Below are 15311 nucleotides of genomic sequence, written 5' to 3'. Positions count from 1 at the left end.
CATTCTGCACTAACTGCAAATTCTGGATGAAGTTGGTAGCCACGGATAGCCATCTCCTTCATAAATTTGTCTAACCTTCTTTTAAGCCTCTCTCTCCCCCACCCCCGCCGCCAAAGTTGGTAGCCATCACTCTTCCATCTCTGTTTTTTTTTTTTTTTTTTACATCTTTGTGAGGTTTCTGGTATGTCACTCAAACCCTGAGCCTCATGGAGAGTATAAAAGGGGCCATTGTCACTCGAACTCTTGGGTGTTACAGGAAAGCAAAGGTTTTGCTGTCAAGAAGCACATTAGCAGAAAGGAAAGTTAACTGTATTTGCTATGGGAGGAGGGAAATGCCCTTTTTATAGTGCTTTATTGGCATGTAGGGAACATGGTAATAACACTTTGCAGGGGGCATAAAAGCAGCTCGGAGACAAGAAATGTCATTCTGTTTGAAAGAAATAGACCCACCCTCCCCAATTTGCAATTTTCAGCTAGGCTGCTTTGCAAGCTCTATAAATGTAGCACCTTCCCATGCATTAAACGGAACAAAAGGGGGGAAATGGTAAATTTCAAGTTGCTGGAGGGTGGGCAGTGGTATTATTATTTTATTTTATTTATTATTAGAATGTATTACCCACCCTTCACCCTAAGGGTGTGTTGCAACAATTAAAAACGTCATTAATATTAGAATACAGCATTTAATGGTGTAAAACAACTTACAATCACAAAAATAAGGTGAGTCCTAAAAGCATACACCTCGGGTGTCAAAGGACCAGGGCAAAGAGGTGTGTCTTCACCATCCTCTGAAAGCTGTATAATGAAGGTGTCAGATGCAACTCTGTGGGGAGGGAGCTCCACAGCTTAGAGGCCACCACAGATAAGGCCTTCTCCTGCCTGCCCCACAAGCTTCTGAGGGGACAGGAACTACCAAGAGGGCACCCTCCACCAATCATAGCACCAGATGTTGTACAGTGGTACCTCGGGTTACAGACGCTTCAGGTTACAGACTCCGCTAACCCAGAAATAGTACCTCGGGTTAAGAACTTTGCTTCAGGATGAGAATAGAAACCGTGCGGTGGCAGTGGGAGGCCCCATTAGCTAAAGTGGTACCTCAGGTTAAGAACAGTTTCAGGTTAAGAACGGACCTCCAGAACGAATTAAGTTCTTAACCCAAGGTACCACTGTATGTGGGGAAGGAGGCAGTCTTTCAGTTATTGGGGGGGCAGAGTCATTTAGGGCTTTAAACACTAGGGGGTCATCCACATTTCCGCTTTTCCCACCTGCTCCTTACTGCTGAATTGGAGCAAATATCAGTTGATGTTCCCATGGATTGATGTTTGCTCCAATTCAGGTATAAAGGGTGGGCGTTCCTGAAGAAAGCAGCAGAGCAATCAGAAAACTGCTTTCTAGGCATGGGGCAAGGAGATTGTGAACAAGCCCTAAGGTGAGCACCTTGACTTGAAATGAACCGGCAACAAGTGCAGCTGTTTTAATATGGCATTTATGCGAGAATCCTGGAGAGCAACTGCCTATCAGTGTAGACAATACCAAGCTAAACAGATCAACAATCTGGCTTGGTACAGGGCAGCTTCCTGTGGTCTTTCTGCATGCACAGCACATGCTCCTCTGCTGAGCATGTGCCTGCACATTGAGATATGACAGCCCTTCTGGGATGAAAAGCATAAATAGAAGTCGGCCACAAGATGGCCCCATTCATGTCATACATTGAAAACACTGTGATACCACTTTAAACAGCCCTGGCTTTCCCCCAAAGAATTCTGGGAGCTGTAGTTTGCTAAGGCTGCTGGGTTTTTTTTTTTAGGAGACCCCTTTTCTTCCAGCCAGAGCTACAGTTCTGGAGTTCCCTGGAAAGGATTGATAAAGCAGGTTCTCCCCTTAAGGAGAGCATGGGTTGCGGTAGGGTTAACAAGACCTTCCCTGGTCAGTAGGGGCGGGTCAGTTTGGATGGCCACTGAGAGATTGTTGCTGGGGAGAATGCTATGTTGCTAATTTTGATTGACAGCCACAGCCTTTAAAAGGGTGCAAGCAGGTTGCGCTTTCGCTTTTGGGTGCTTGCAAACGGATCTCCCTCCCTCCCTATATTTAGGTGTTTTTTTTTTTTCCTCTCACAGGGTCGTCCATATTTGGGGGCCTAGTAGGAATTTTGCCATCTGGCTGATTGGCTGGTGCCAGGTGGTTTTTGCCTACTACATAGCAAACTGTCACAACTTGTAAGGTTGGCAGTTAGGCATTGGTTCGAATTGGATGGTGGAGGGGTAAGGATTTGGCTGGGCCTGCCCCTCAAAATTGCTGCTGCCTTTAGGGGTATTCCGTTAAAGGAATCCTGGGGCTCAACATGTTTGTCCGTACCCCCGCAAGGGGCTAGGACTGCGCATGAGCCTCGGAGAGCACCTGGGGGAGAGGTCATAGGGCATGGTGCCCTGCCCCAGCCTCTCTCAGAGGGTGCTTACCTATCCTGACATCCTCAGTACGCTGGGGAGTCAGATCTGTCCCAGGTGGGGGACAGATGGCATGGGAACCAATGCCTAAGCAACCACTCACATTCAGTTGTACTTAAATAAAGTTGTGGCCAAATTAATGCCAAAACCCAAAACTTAATTTCTGTGTGATGTGTGAAATTCTTGGTGGGAAGTCTTGGTACCTTGGCACGCAAACCACTCTGGGAACTGGAGATATGTGAGTGGCGTGGAGGTCTTCTAATAACTCTCAGCAACCTTAAAAACTCCAGCTCCCAAGATTCTTCGGGGGAAACCATGACTGTTTGAAGTTGTATTATAGTGCTTTAAATGTATGGTGTGGACAGGATTGGCACTGTACTCCAGGCACACCTGACTGGCAAGTAGCTGGCCAAGCAAGATTGATCAAAATGGCTTTGCTATCTCATGTGATTTATTTCTGGCATTATCTTTTCCCTCTCCCTCTGTGTGTGTGTGAGAGAGAGAGAGAGAGAGAAAGAGTGTGTGTGTGTGTGTGTATGTTATATATCTGGTAGCATTCACTAGGCTGGGAGTTCTTCCCTGTAATGAGGATGCCCACTTGTTGACTCTGCCAAGCTGTAACTAGGTGAACATCAGTAAAAACATTTTCAGCTTTTCAAGCACAGTGAGATTTCTCGGCTTTGCACGCTGCTTTGGAGAGAGGAGGGGCATGGGGAGGGGGTGAACTGGCTTGGTCTCTGTAGGCATTTTTTCTCATTACAAGGGGAAATGCCAATGTGGTGACAAATATTAATGAGATTCAAGAGAGAATCGTTTCTTTTCAATCAGCCTTTGTTTGCAGTCAGGGGGACAATGCTATTTCCAAGCCTAAGGGAGGCGGCTTCTTTTCGCTGCTCGGTTGTGTGTGGAAGGCTGCAAACAGGAGGATGCTGTTCAGGAACAAGAAGAAAGGAGAAAGAGGAAAACCAAGCTGTGATTGAGGTTATTAATTTCTGTGCCAAACCTCCTTTGCTGCTACACTTTTAAGAGCAGCATGATCTGCAGACCTTTGCTGCCGATAGTGGCAGAGCTTGATGGTGTCCACAGTTGCAGGCAGAAAGGCTTCTGAATACCAGTTGATGGAAACCACAGGAGGGAAGAGTTGGTCTTGTGCATGAAGCCTGCTTGAGGTTTCCCCACAGGCATCCAGTTGGCCACTGTGAGAACAGGATTATGGACCACCAGACTGTCTAGCAGACTGTCATTTCCCTATGCAGCTTAGGACATAAGCCCTCGTACCTACGGAACTGCCTCTCCTGGTATGGCCCACACAGGGCATTAAGGTCCACAAACAACAACATTTTGGAGATCCCGAGCCATAAGGTAGTTAGATTGGCCTCAACTAGGGCCAGGGCCTTTTCAGTACTGGCCCCGACTTGGTAGAACACTCACTCACAGGAGACCAGGGCCCTGCGGGATTTGACATCTGCCACACCAACCTCGGTCTACCCTCAGCCAGCCCTCACTTTCCTTGCCTTCTTACTTACAACTAGTCCAAGAGTTGGCACTGGAGGAGAGAAGGCTGCTAGCCGAGAAGGTTATACCAGGCATCCCCAAACTGCGGCCCTCCAGATGTTTTGGCCTACAACTCCCATGATCCCTAGCTAATAGGACCAGTGGTCAGGGATGATGGGAATTGTAGTCCAAAACATCTGGAGGGCCAAAGTTTGGGGATGCCTGGGTTATACTCTGCCTCCATGGTCAGAGTCAGTAATGTTTCTGAATACCAGATACAGGAAGCCACAGGAAGGTTAGAGTGCTCCTGTGCTCCTCAGAGTCCTGCTTGCAGGTTTTCCACAAGAAGGACAGCATGCTGAACTAGATGGGCCATTGGCCTGATCCAGCAGGCTCTTCTTATGTTCTTGCCCTGAGCCACACCTTCATTAAAGTCCTCTGCTGAAGACTGCAAAGCCCCAGGGTCCTTATAACTCATAATTCGTATCAATTCATACATGGACAAAGGAACAGGGCTTAGTATGTATCATGAGTGATCACATCTGTTGAGTTTTGCTGTAGTTTTCCCTTTTTTTTTGAAAGTTGAATGAATTGTCTTGCAGCAAAGTTTGTAGAGCCACTCTCCGCAAGGTGCCAGTTTCTGGGCACCTTTTTGCCTTCTTTTATTTGCTTTTTCCACTAAATATTCATCAGTAACATTTAAGACAAAGGCAGGAGATAATTACAAGGGGAGAGGTTTTTTTGAGATATTAAAGGTTAACAGAATTCTTGGCATTTGTGCCTTGTCAATTTCCATGTAATTATGCTCAATTCCCAGAATTCAGAGGCAACTCTGCCTGTTAACGCTCAGCGATGGATGGTACCCCGGGAATTTAATTTATGAGATCATTTCTCAAAATTTTCAGATTCAAGCCAAGCATCTCTCTTAATAGTGCTGCTCCTATTAATATTATTCTTGGTCGGGGGAATGCTGTGAGGGTCAGTATGACTGGCAACCAAATCAAAAATGGATTCATTAATAGTGTAGTTCAGCTCACTGTAGTTACTTAAGAATGAGTGTTTTGGTTAACCCTTCGTCCCATGGAATTAAATCATTCTTTACCTTGAAAGATTAACATCTAACAGTCTTGACAGCTGATATGAAGGAATATATCAGGGTACATTCAGACAACCATCTTTCATTGACCATGTGGTTTTCAATTATTATTCAAAGCAGTAATGCATAATATCCATCACACATTTGCATTCTTGGTGACTAGTTTTTGAAGGCAGGCAGGCAAGCCTGGTCAATAAGTGAGAAATGTGCACTGAGGTCTTAGGCAGACAGAATATCATCAGAATCTAATTGTAGAGATCTTGAAGGAGCCCAGAGTTGCAGGCACAGAAGCAGTTCATAGGACACATAAATATGCAGGGTTAGGTGGACCCCCATTCAATGCATGTTTTAAGAGTGGGTACAAAGTAGGGGTGGCCAATATGGTGCCCCCCAGTGGTTATGGGACTTCAGACCCATCCAGAGTAGCCTATGGTCAGGGATGGTGTGAGTTGTAGCCAGACATTTTTTTTTGGGGGGGGGGGAATACCACATTGGCTATCCCTGTTCAAATGCAAGGGTAACCAACATGGCGACCTCTAGATGTTTCTGGACTACAACTCCCATCAGCCCCAGTCAGCATGGCCCATAGAAGGCAGTTGTCCAGCAAGAACTGCAGGGAACCGCTTTGGCTATCCCTGGTGTAAAGGAAACTTGAGGAAATGGAATTCTGAACCAATCAAAACGGGAGGGCGACACAGAGCCTTTGCTCTGATTGGAAGTCGCTTGGTTGCACAATTTAGTGCCCCTCAATGGATGGCTGGGGATGGTGTTCGCCTCCCAACCTCTCTTGATTTTCAAAGCCAGTGGATCTGTGGTTCTGATCATGTGTGGCGTGTCTTGTAGAGGACCCAAAAGAAGAATTCAGATGCTTCCCCTTTCGATTTCAAGCTTGATCCAAGCATTTCAAAAACACCTTCCCTCTGTCCCCCGAAAATACTTTAGGTAAAAGTTGTAGTTTGGCTCTATACCAGCTCACCGAAGTCACTTTTTATTCCCTTCCCCTAACCCCTCTATACAAACGTATGCTTATTAGAATTCATTCTGGATGTGATTCTTAAAGCCTTAGGTTAATGCAATATGCATACAAAATGCTAAGAGATGACTGATGGGGACATCCTTCCTTTATCTGACATCGTCAGCTATCCTTATTCTGATCAAATGCAGATGGGGGGGGAGTGGTGCAGAGGTGTGGACTGGGCGAGTTCCATTTTTCAAAGTGTTAACATAACAAAGCCACTTCACAATCAGTGCAACAGATTTCTGTTGGATTCCTTCCTCCTTTTTTTTTTAAAGTAATATTGATTTGAACCAAGGACAGCAAAGATCAATTCTGTTTAATAACTTCCCTTGTGCCAGCGTGACTCGGGACATCTGAGCCACCCAGGATCTGCTTTCCATCCCGCCTTTGAATCTATATATGAATATTAAAGATTAAGCCCCATGCGCATCTATGGCACTGTGTGCATGATAATTATGTTGGCTTTGCAGAGTATACCTAAAAGACTGGGACAGAAATGAAAGTGTCCCCCAGCCTGTGGGCCAGTCTGCTATTGATAAGGAACTGAAATGTGATTTGCAAAAGAGAGAGAGAGAGAGAGGCTTCAGTGCAAAAGATGTAGAATCATAGAATTGTGGAGTTGAAAGGCACCACAAGGGTCATCTAGTCCAACCCCTTGCAATGCAAGAACCACAGCTAACAAATCCTTAAAAGATGGTAAGATGGTCATACAACCAGGCTGATGAGAATGGAGAACATGCTATGCTAGATTGTTGTGTTTGGTTTTGGCCTTACACAACACTTTCTGAGAGGAGCCATCTATTTGAACAATGGAAGTTTCTGAATTAACAATTCTGAATTCACACCAAGTGTGTGCCCGTGTGTGCATAGAGGTTGTTATGGAAGTATAACCACATGCTTTTATAAAATCATCTGATTGTAGCCCTGTAGGGTCCCCTAGGGTCATCTACTATAAACCTCCTGAAATGCAGGAATCACAGCTAAATAATCCCTAACAGATGGCTATCCTAAGGTTGCCATATTTCAAAAAGTAAAAACGGCTAGGACACCCCAAAAGTTGCTGCACTTTTTTAAGGAAGACCCCACCAGAAAGTTTCTTCCTAATGTTTAGTAGGAATCTCCTCTCTTGTAATTTAAATCTATTGGTTTGGCTCCTATCCTCTAAATCAGCAGAAAACAAGATTGTCCATTCTGGCAGCCCTTCAGATATTTAAAGGTAGCTAACATGTCACCTCTCGATTTTCTCTTCTCCATGCTCAATATTCCCAACTCCCTCCACCATTCCTCATAAGACTTGCTTTAGTAGAAGTAGTGGATGGAGAACTGAAATGGGAACTAGGCTGGGCTTCCAGCGGATGGCCTTGATTTGCTTGCACAAAGCTTTCCTTGGTGTTACACCATGGCCAATGTTTCTTGAGCATTTGTTCTGATTTGTTTGTGGGGAGGTTCTACTACCCTGTTCAGTGTGCACCGAAAAATAAGTGTGCTTGAAGCTTCCCATGGAGGTTGTCATTCATGCAAATACCGGTAGTTCTGAGACAAAGACAGTGTTAGTTCTGTTGGCATTAATGCACTGAAGAGAAGAGAAGGCTTCACTTCCTCATGAGAGAAGGGGTGGGGGGAGGGCATGACCTAGCTGAGTCTCGGAATCTACGACTGTGATCTTAACCTCTTCATGCACTTAGTAGCATTCATGCATAGTTAAGTTTGGCTGCAATCTCCCACAATTATTACAACAACAACACACTTTTCAATTCTAGGAAAAGGCAGCCAGGAGACTTTTATTTCAAGCAGAGGGGCTCCACAGCTCACTAGTAGACTAGATGCTTCCTGTCCGTGAGGTGCTAGCTATAAGAATGCCCCTAAAGGCAGGCCTGGTAGGTAGGAAACATCCCTGTTTTCAGTCCTGTAGAGCTGCCACCAGTTCTGAGTAGATAATTCTGGCTTAGGAGGGACCACTGGTCTAACCAGAAGATAGCTTCATGGTTTTTAGCTGAAAGATTGCAGGTTTCCAAGATCCACAGCCTATCATCTTCCCCTCCCTATTCGCTTTCCAGCAGCGTCTTTCCTGCCCACGACGGTAAGGCAGAGAAGGGAAACCGGATGACAGGTTCACAAAAAATATGGGGCAATATTATTTGAGAGCGGTGGGTGGGTGGGAAACGGTACGGATCAGCAAGCGCAAAGCTCAACTGGTGCATATCATTAATGTAAAGGCCTGCACAATGTTAGCCTCTCTCTGCCATCGCCCCCCATTTCATTTCATTTACTGTTCTGTCCTCTAGTTGGAGAGATTTTGCTGTGCACTTTGATCTAGGCAAACAGAAGTCAGAACCTGAGATGAGAACTGTCACCTTGTTTCGTTAGCATCAGCTGGATCAGTGGTTCTGCCATAAACAGCCTGCGTATGTGGGGAGGGTTCGTGACATTTTCTGACATGGAGGTCTGTCAGCCTACTCTCTCGCCTCTGCTTGATATTAGAGCTCCTTTCTCCCCCACAGACAGTCTGCTAGTTTGCTCTTGTTCTGTCAGCGCTAAACTGAAGTGCTACACAAAGTGTTTATTTCATGCGCTATGGTTTCCTGGAAACATTATTAGCAATAAAGAGCAGCTGCTTCCTCCCACCCACCCACCCCCTTGCTAGGGTGAACTACTAGACCAAACTGGAGAAACAATTGGAAAGAGGGGACGGCCAAACTCCTGCAGCTGGGAGCCAGTGTATCCTTGCGATGTGGGAGAGCTGTGAAGTGCAAAATTCACTTCACCTGTGAACTCAGCAGGCTGGCTAAGACTAGGGATGAGGAAGAGATTTGAATTTGTTCACATTTAAGGGCAAACCAACTGAATCCACACTGTATATGTGAACCGGAACGCAAGAATGCATTGAAACTCGTTCTTCTCTCCTTCCTTGGAGGTTTCTTGGGACTCTTTCCTTGGACTCTCATTGCTTGGAGGTTTTTAAGCAGAGCTTGGATGGCCATTTGTCATGGGTGCTTTAGCTGAGAATCCTGCATTTTAAGGGGGTTGGACTAGATGACCCTTGGGTCCCTTCCAGCTCTAAGATTTTATGATTCTATGAATTTCGCAATGCAATTGTACAGGTAAGTAGCATGTACAAAATTCATACACTAGGACAAAGTGCGCATAAAATACATGTAGCTGTAAATATGACTTGAAAAATGCAGTCTTATGGAAGTGTGATCCTGTGTGGTGCTGGTAATCCACCCCCCACCCCAGAAAAAAAAACCTTTTCCAAACCCTATTTTAATTGTATGTTGACATAGGGTTTAAAAACACTTAAACTAACAGCCCTTCTCCAAAAAGTGTTTTGGAGATGGATCCAGGGTGGGGGAGGAGGTCACTTGGGCAGCAGAGGGTGAACTGGCCTGATCCAGGGACATTAGGGAGACACGGGGGTACATGCACAGCCCCCTTGAATCCCTGTGATCACTTGGTAGATTTTAACAGCTGCTTAACATTTTCTAACAAATGACTGATTTCCAGATCTACAACCTTCCCAATGCTACTCTTTGCTGCATGGGCAATTTTCTTCCCATTATTTGTCATATATGATCTGCCCCCCCCCCACATACATACATACATACATACATACATACATACATACATACACACACACACATGTAAAGGTAAGGCGCTGTGGTCTAAACCACTGAGCCTCTTGGGCTTGCCAATCAGAAGGTCAGCAGTTCAAATCCCCATGATGGGGTGAACTCCCATTGCTCTGTCCCAGCTCCTGCCAACCTTGCAGTTCGAAAGCACGGCAGTGCAAGTAGGTACTGCTGTGGCGGGAAGGTGATTGGAGTTTCAGTGCGCTCTGGCTTCCGTCATAGTGTCCTGTTGCACCAGTAGCGGTTTAGTCATGCTGGCCACATGACCTGGAAAGCTGTCTGTGGACAAACGCCAAGTCCCTCAGCCTGAAAGTGAGATGAGTGCTGCAACCCCATAGGTGCCTTTGACTGGACTTAACCAGCCAGGGGTCCTTTACCTTTACCTATTTATATATACACATACATACATGCACAAAAACTTCGGTTTACCCAAAGCATCCTCTGTCATTGTTTTCCCTGAAAAAAACAATGCTGATTGTGCGCATATATATGGAGTTTAAAAACAATGCAAGAAGCTCCGTTAACCCCCCAATAAAGACACTGTTAATATTTAACGGGCATTTATTTAAACTTACAGTAAGTGTCCCATTAAATTTAAATTAACTGTCCATTTGGGAACCTTCCCCTAAAGCCTAACTGGAACTTCTCTGCTTCTGATCCCTCTCGCACATGTACTTTATACTGTGCGCCTAGTCATAAAAACGAACATTCAATTTGCCCTTTAAAGCCTAGCGATTTGGGGGCTGGTTTCATCTGCACTCTGCTCTCATTTTCTTTATTGCATGGGTAAAAAAATTAACACTTTACCTACTAAGAGCCTTTTGGTTATTACTCACTGTGGTAATGGGAACCAAAGCAGTTAGGCACTGTGAATGCATAGTGTTTTATTTCTCATAATTTTGGGTTTCGTTCCATGGCACATGCCCAGTTGGGTTGGCAGCAGTTGAACAATGCACACCTTTACTCAGCAAATAGCTGCTTTTGTCAGAGGACTGTTTAGAGAAGGGAGGTGGGAGAACAGAGGCCAGCAGGTGAGATGAGCTCATTCATTACAGGAAATGGAGGGCATTGGAGCCCATTCAACAAATGGTGTGATTGTGATATCATTAATGCTGTTAAAAAACAACAACCATCCAACAAAGTGAGCCTTGTGCATGTCAAAACCCCATTAACATGCCAATCATTTTGCTGTTTTTTTTGTTGTTGGCAACAAAAGGGGGGAATGGAGTGCTTGAACAGGAAGCAGAATGTTCTGGGCTTCTGTTGAATCATCTGGAACTTCTTGGGTTTTCTTAGGCTGCATTCAGAAAGCATTGTGTCCCATTTTTCCTGACCTGGCAACTTCCACATTTTATGTAATCGTTCACATAATGTTACAGCCACTTCTGGAAATCTAGCAGATGTTTGGTGCTCACTACTGTGTTATTTAGGGATGCGGGTGGCGCTGTGGGTTAAACCACAGAGCCTACGGCTTGCCCATCAGAAGGTCAGCGGTTCGAATCCCCGTGATGGGGTGAGCTCCCATTGCTCGGTCCCAGCTCCTGCCAACCTAGCAGTTCGAAAGCACGTCAAAGTGCAAGTAGATAAATAGGTACCGCTACAGCGGGAAGGTAAACAGAATTTCTGTGTGCTGCTCTGGTTCACCAGAAGTGGCTTTGTCATGCTGGCCACATGACCTGGAAGCTGTACGCCAGCTCCCTTGGCCAGTAAAGCGAGATGAGCGCCGCAACCCCAGAGTCGGTCACGACTGGACCTAATGGTCAGGGGTCCCTTTACCTTTACTGTTATTTGCTTCCGGGGGCAGGGAGAGAGGGGAATCTGTTTGCAGCCCAGTTAGCCCAGAAAATTGTGGGAGTTTTATACTGTAATTGCATATTAAGAATAGTGGGGACTGGTCCATTAGAGTGCATGGGACACAGCCTCAGTGACCTCCGTTTGCCCTCAGCGAGCCCCCGATCTACCTACCTTATAACCAGTCCAATGAGTAGATCTGCCCATCAACTTCCTCCTCCTTAGTCTCAATGTTGTCCCTGTTGAAATCATCAGAGAGGACGATGCAGACAAAACTAAAATAAGTTGGCTCTGCCTGTCATTGATTCAGGCTCTCCCTACTATCCACTCTACCAATTCCAATGAGGACCAGCCACTGCTTCCCCTATTTTATCCTTATTCTTTCTTCTATGGGGAATCAATTGGTGTTTGTTTGCTTAAGTCGTTGGTGTGAGTTGCATTTTGCAGGGCCCAGCGCCCTCCCATAGTCTCTAGCATTTAAGTGGGGAATTCTTTCCTGGGAAAAGTCAACCCAGACCTCCCAATCAGAATATGTATACTACCCGTGTGTGTCCCTATTTTCACCCATGAAGCATGGGAAGGAATAATGTGGACCCAGAGGCAGAGGATGACAGGACCTTTGGACCCTGTTGTGAACACCCAGATGTTTAAACCTGACCATGTTGACCTCATAGGCTTGCTTCCTCCAGCCATATGCTGTGTAGCATCAGACCCTACATCTGCCTGTGGCTGGCCACTCTACTTTTGCTGCCTGCCAGGAGAGGGGGGCCTTTAGCCTTGTTAGAAAGCGGGAAATGGCTCACTTGCTCCATGGAGCCTGCTAGTCTATCCTCTGCATAGCCCAGGAGTCTGCTCAGGGCTTTCATTTACTGTGACTTGCTCCTTTGTAAATGGGTTAGATTGAACAAACACTGCTTCCTCCTTTGGAATGGGTGCCAGGCTCCGAGCCCCAATCCCCTGCTCTGCCAGAAGCCTTCCTTGTTGCTGATATTCTTCCTTCTTTTATCCAGATTTCTCCTGCTTTTCTGCCAGACAATGTAAGAAGTTCTCTCTCCCCTCCCCAAACACATGCACCCCACCCCACCACCTTCACAGCTGGACTCAGCTGCCAGCTTCTCCCCTGGAGCTGCTGTATAATTTAAAGCCCCCTTGATTTCTTTTTCTCTTTCCTTTTTCAAAAAAAAAAATGTTTTTGCACGCACGTGTGTTTATTGTGTTTATTGTCTATAGATATTTTTAAAACCTGAAGCAATTACAGCTGTCAGGGACAAGACGAGCTGTGACAGGCTGATTTATGTATACATTGTACAGATGCAAACGGGAAGGTAGAAGGGAGGGAAGGGAGCCCAGGAAGTAGAGCGGGGAGCCTGGCGGAGTCTCGGAGCATTCCAGCAATGCACAGGCAATAAATTGCACCAAGCCATCAAAGAGCATGTATGATTTCCAGAGGAGCGCTTGGGTTTTCTCTTCCACTGTGAAAGGAAGGGTGCAGTTCAAACATAATTTGGCCCACAAATGTTAGGCTGGATTTGGACAACTGGTTGCTTGCTTTTGCCCCATCCTAGTTAGATCTGGAAGTGTCCACCCAGGTGCCATAGAACTCTTGCTACGAGTTGATTTTGTAGCCTAGAAACTCTGTCATAAGAACAAAAAGAAGATCCCTGCTGGATTAAGCCAATAGCTGTAGTCAAGCATCCTGTTCTCACAGAAGCAGAGGCCTCTTCTGGAAAACCTGCAATCAGGAATTGAGCACAAGAGCACTGCCCCATCCCTATGCAGGACATTGAGAACTACAACTCTTATCATCCCTAGCCATTGGCCATGCTTGCTAGGGAGTTGTAGTGCAGCAACATCTGGAGGGCCAAAGACCGCACCTGTTCCCTGGGGGGAAAGGGACACCCCATTTTCCTGTACTAGATCTTGGTGGCAATTTTGGGTGTCCCCGTTTCTCTCATGCTGCACTCTCACCTCCCCCCAAAAGCACCTTCCTGAGGGCTAGAGAAAGGTGTGAATCACGTGGCTCCCCAGGAGCGCATCCCAAAAATCGCACATCCCAGTTTCGCATCAGAAAAAAGTTGGAAGGTATGCAAAGATTTCCTACACCTGGCATAGAATGTCACAAAATAAGAAGCTGCCTTATACTGAGTCAGACCAATTGTCTAGCAAATTCATTCATGTCTACACTGACTGGCAGTGACTCATCAGAACTGCAGACAGGGAGTCTCTCCGAGCCCTGCCTGGAGATGATTGGGATTGAACCTTGGGCTTCATGCATGCAAGGCAGATGTTCTCTCATTGAATGGTGGCATCTCCCAAATGAGGTCTTCATTTCAAAACTAATTCTATATGAGATCCATAAGGTTCATCTCTGCACACTGGATCAGAACAGGGTTCGGAGGCAACCAAGAAACCTGCCCACAAGAGAACCTGCTGTCGTCTCTCTGTTGTGCTGATGGGGGACTTAGGGAGTCTGCTGAGTGCTGCACTGCAGACACAATCAATAAAGCTCATACTTTATGTACCTCATTACCGCTTCCCGTTGGTTTAAAGAGCTTCCAGTAACCTGGAGCAAAGCACCACGTGTCCTGGGAAGACGTAGGCAAGACGAGTGTGTGTGTTAATGTTGAATGATAGAGCACAAAAGTTTTATACACTGTCAACAGGCCGACATGCCCCAAGGCAGGTTCTTCAACACATTGATCCAATGTAAGAAGAGGAGCCTGCTGGGCCATGCCAAAGGGGGACCCAGCTAGTCCCTCATCCTGTTCTCACAATGTCCAACTAGATGCCTGTGGGAAACCAGCAAGCCTGATTTGAACACAAGAGCCCTCTCCCCTCCTGTGGCTTCCACATGTGGTATTCAGAAGCATTGCTGCCTCCCAACTGTGGAGACAGAGGACGGCCATCATGGCTACTAGCCACCAATAGCTCTCTCCCCACCACACCATCCCCATGAATTTGTATTTAAAGCCATCTAGGTTGGTGGACATCACTGCCTCTTGTGGGAGTGAGTTCCATAGATTAACTGGGCACTATATGAAAAGAAAGTACTTTCTTTTATTTGTCTTCAGTTTTCCAGCATTCAGCCTCAGCTTCAACCTGCTCCACACAAAGCTGCCTCCCATGCGGTCAGGCCATTCAGATCCCAGACTCTCAAAGCGACTTGGGAAGGGCAGTGTGAGAAGGATGCCATGTGCCCTTCAATTGCAGCCTCACCCCTGAGGGGCTGGGATTGAAGGGCACATGGCTGTCATGTCCTTTTCATGCCTCGCAAAACTGGTCTGGCTTGGGGAAGAGCAGTCCAGCTTCGCAAAGCGGCTTGGGGCTGGTGCCACCAGCATGCAGCATGCTCCTTTTGCCCTCCACACCCTGCCCCAGAGGTGTGTGTGTGTGTGTGTGTGTATGCGCATCTGCATCCACCAGGTGCGGTTAAAGCACTCTCCACTGTCAAGTCCAATGGCTCACATAGTATAGCATCCTGTACTCACTGTGGCCAACCAGATGCCTGTAGGAAACCCACAAACAGGACCTGAGCACAAGAGTCCTCTCCCCGCCTGTGGCTTTCAACAACTAGCAAACTAGAAGAAGTGAGATGGACAGTCTGGGGCTCTGGGCTCTTAGCTGATTGTTAGTTGCTGAACTGAGCACACTGCAGCGTTCTGGCCAATAGAGGGGGTGCTGTCCTTTCCTTTATTACAGACATCCTAGCTAACAGCTAGCAGCTGGCTGAAGAAGAGAAATGCTGGAAATGTTTGCTGTGTTTCAAGCTTTGTGAAGAAGATCAGAGAGCTTTTCAAATCCACGGTGTGTGTTTGTTTGTTTTTAAAAAAGGACCAAGTTTT

The 15311-nt window shown here is 46.3% G+C and overlaps 1 protein-coding gene across 6 annotated transcripts in view; it reads left to right on the top strand.

Moving 5' to 3' along the window:
- NTM (neurotrimin) overlaps window positions 1–15311 on the top strand; it is an 831268-nt gene that overhangs the window by 465361 nt on the left and 350596 nt on the right. The window contains exon 1 of one of the 6 annotated variants that reach the window (XM_088658213.1): window positions 8764–9150. The exons of the other annotated variants lie outside the window; for them this stretch is intronic. The gene's annotated coding sequence lies outside the window, so the exon portion shown is untranslated. Of the gene's footprint in view, window positions 1–8763; window positions 9151–15311 lie in introns of those variants that run through there. 6 annotated transcript variants of the gene reach the window in all.

Source organism: Zootoca vivipara, chromosome 14, assembly GCF_965207765.1.
Source record: "Zootoca vivipara chromosome 14, rZooViv2.hap1.1, whole genome shotgun sequence".
Lineage (NCBI taxonomy): Eukaryota > Metazoa > Chordata > Lepidosauria > Squamata > Lacertidae > Zootoca > Zootoca vivipara.
The sequence above is the reverse complement of the archived record's forward strand: the minus strand, read 5'-3'. Positions and strand labels throughout refer to the sequence as shown.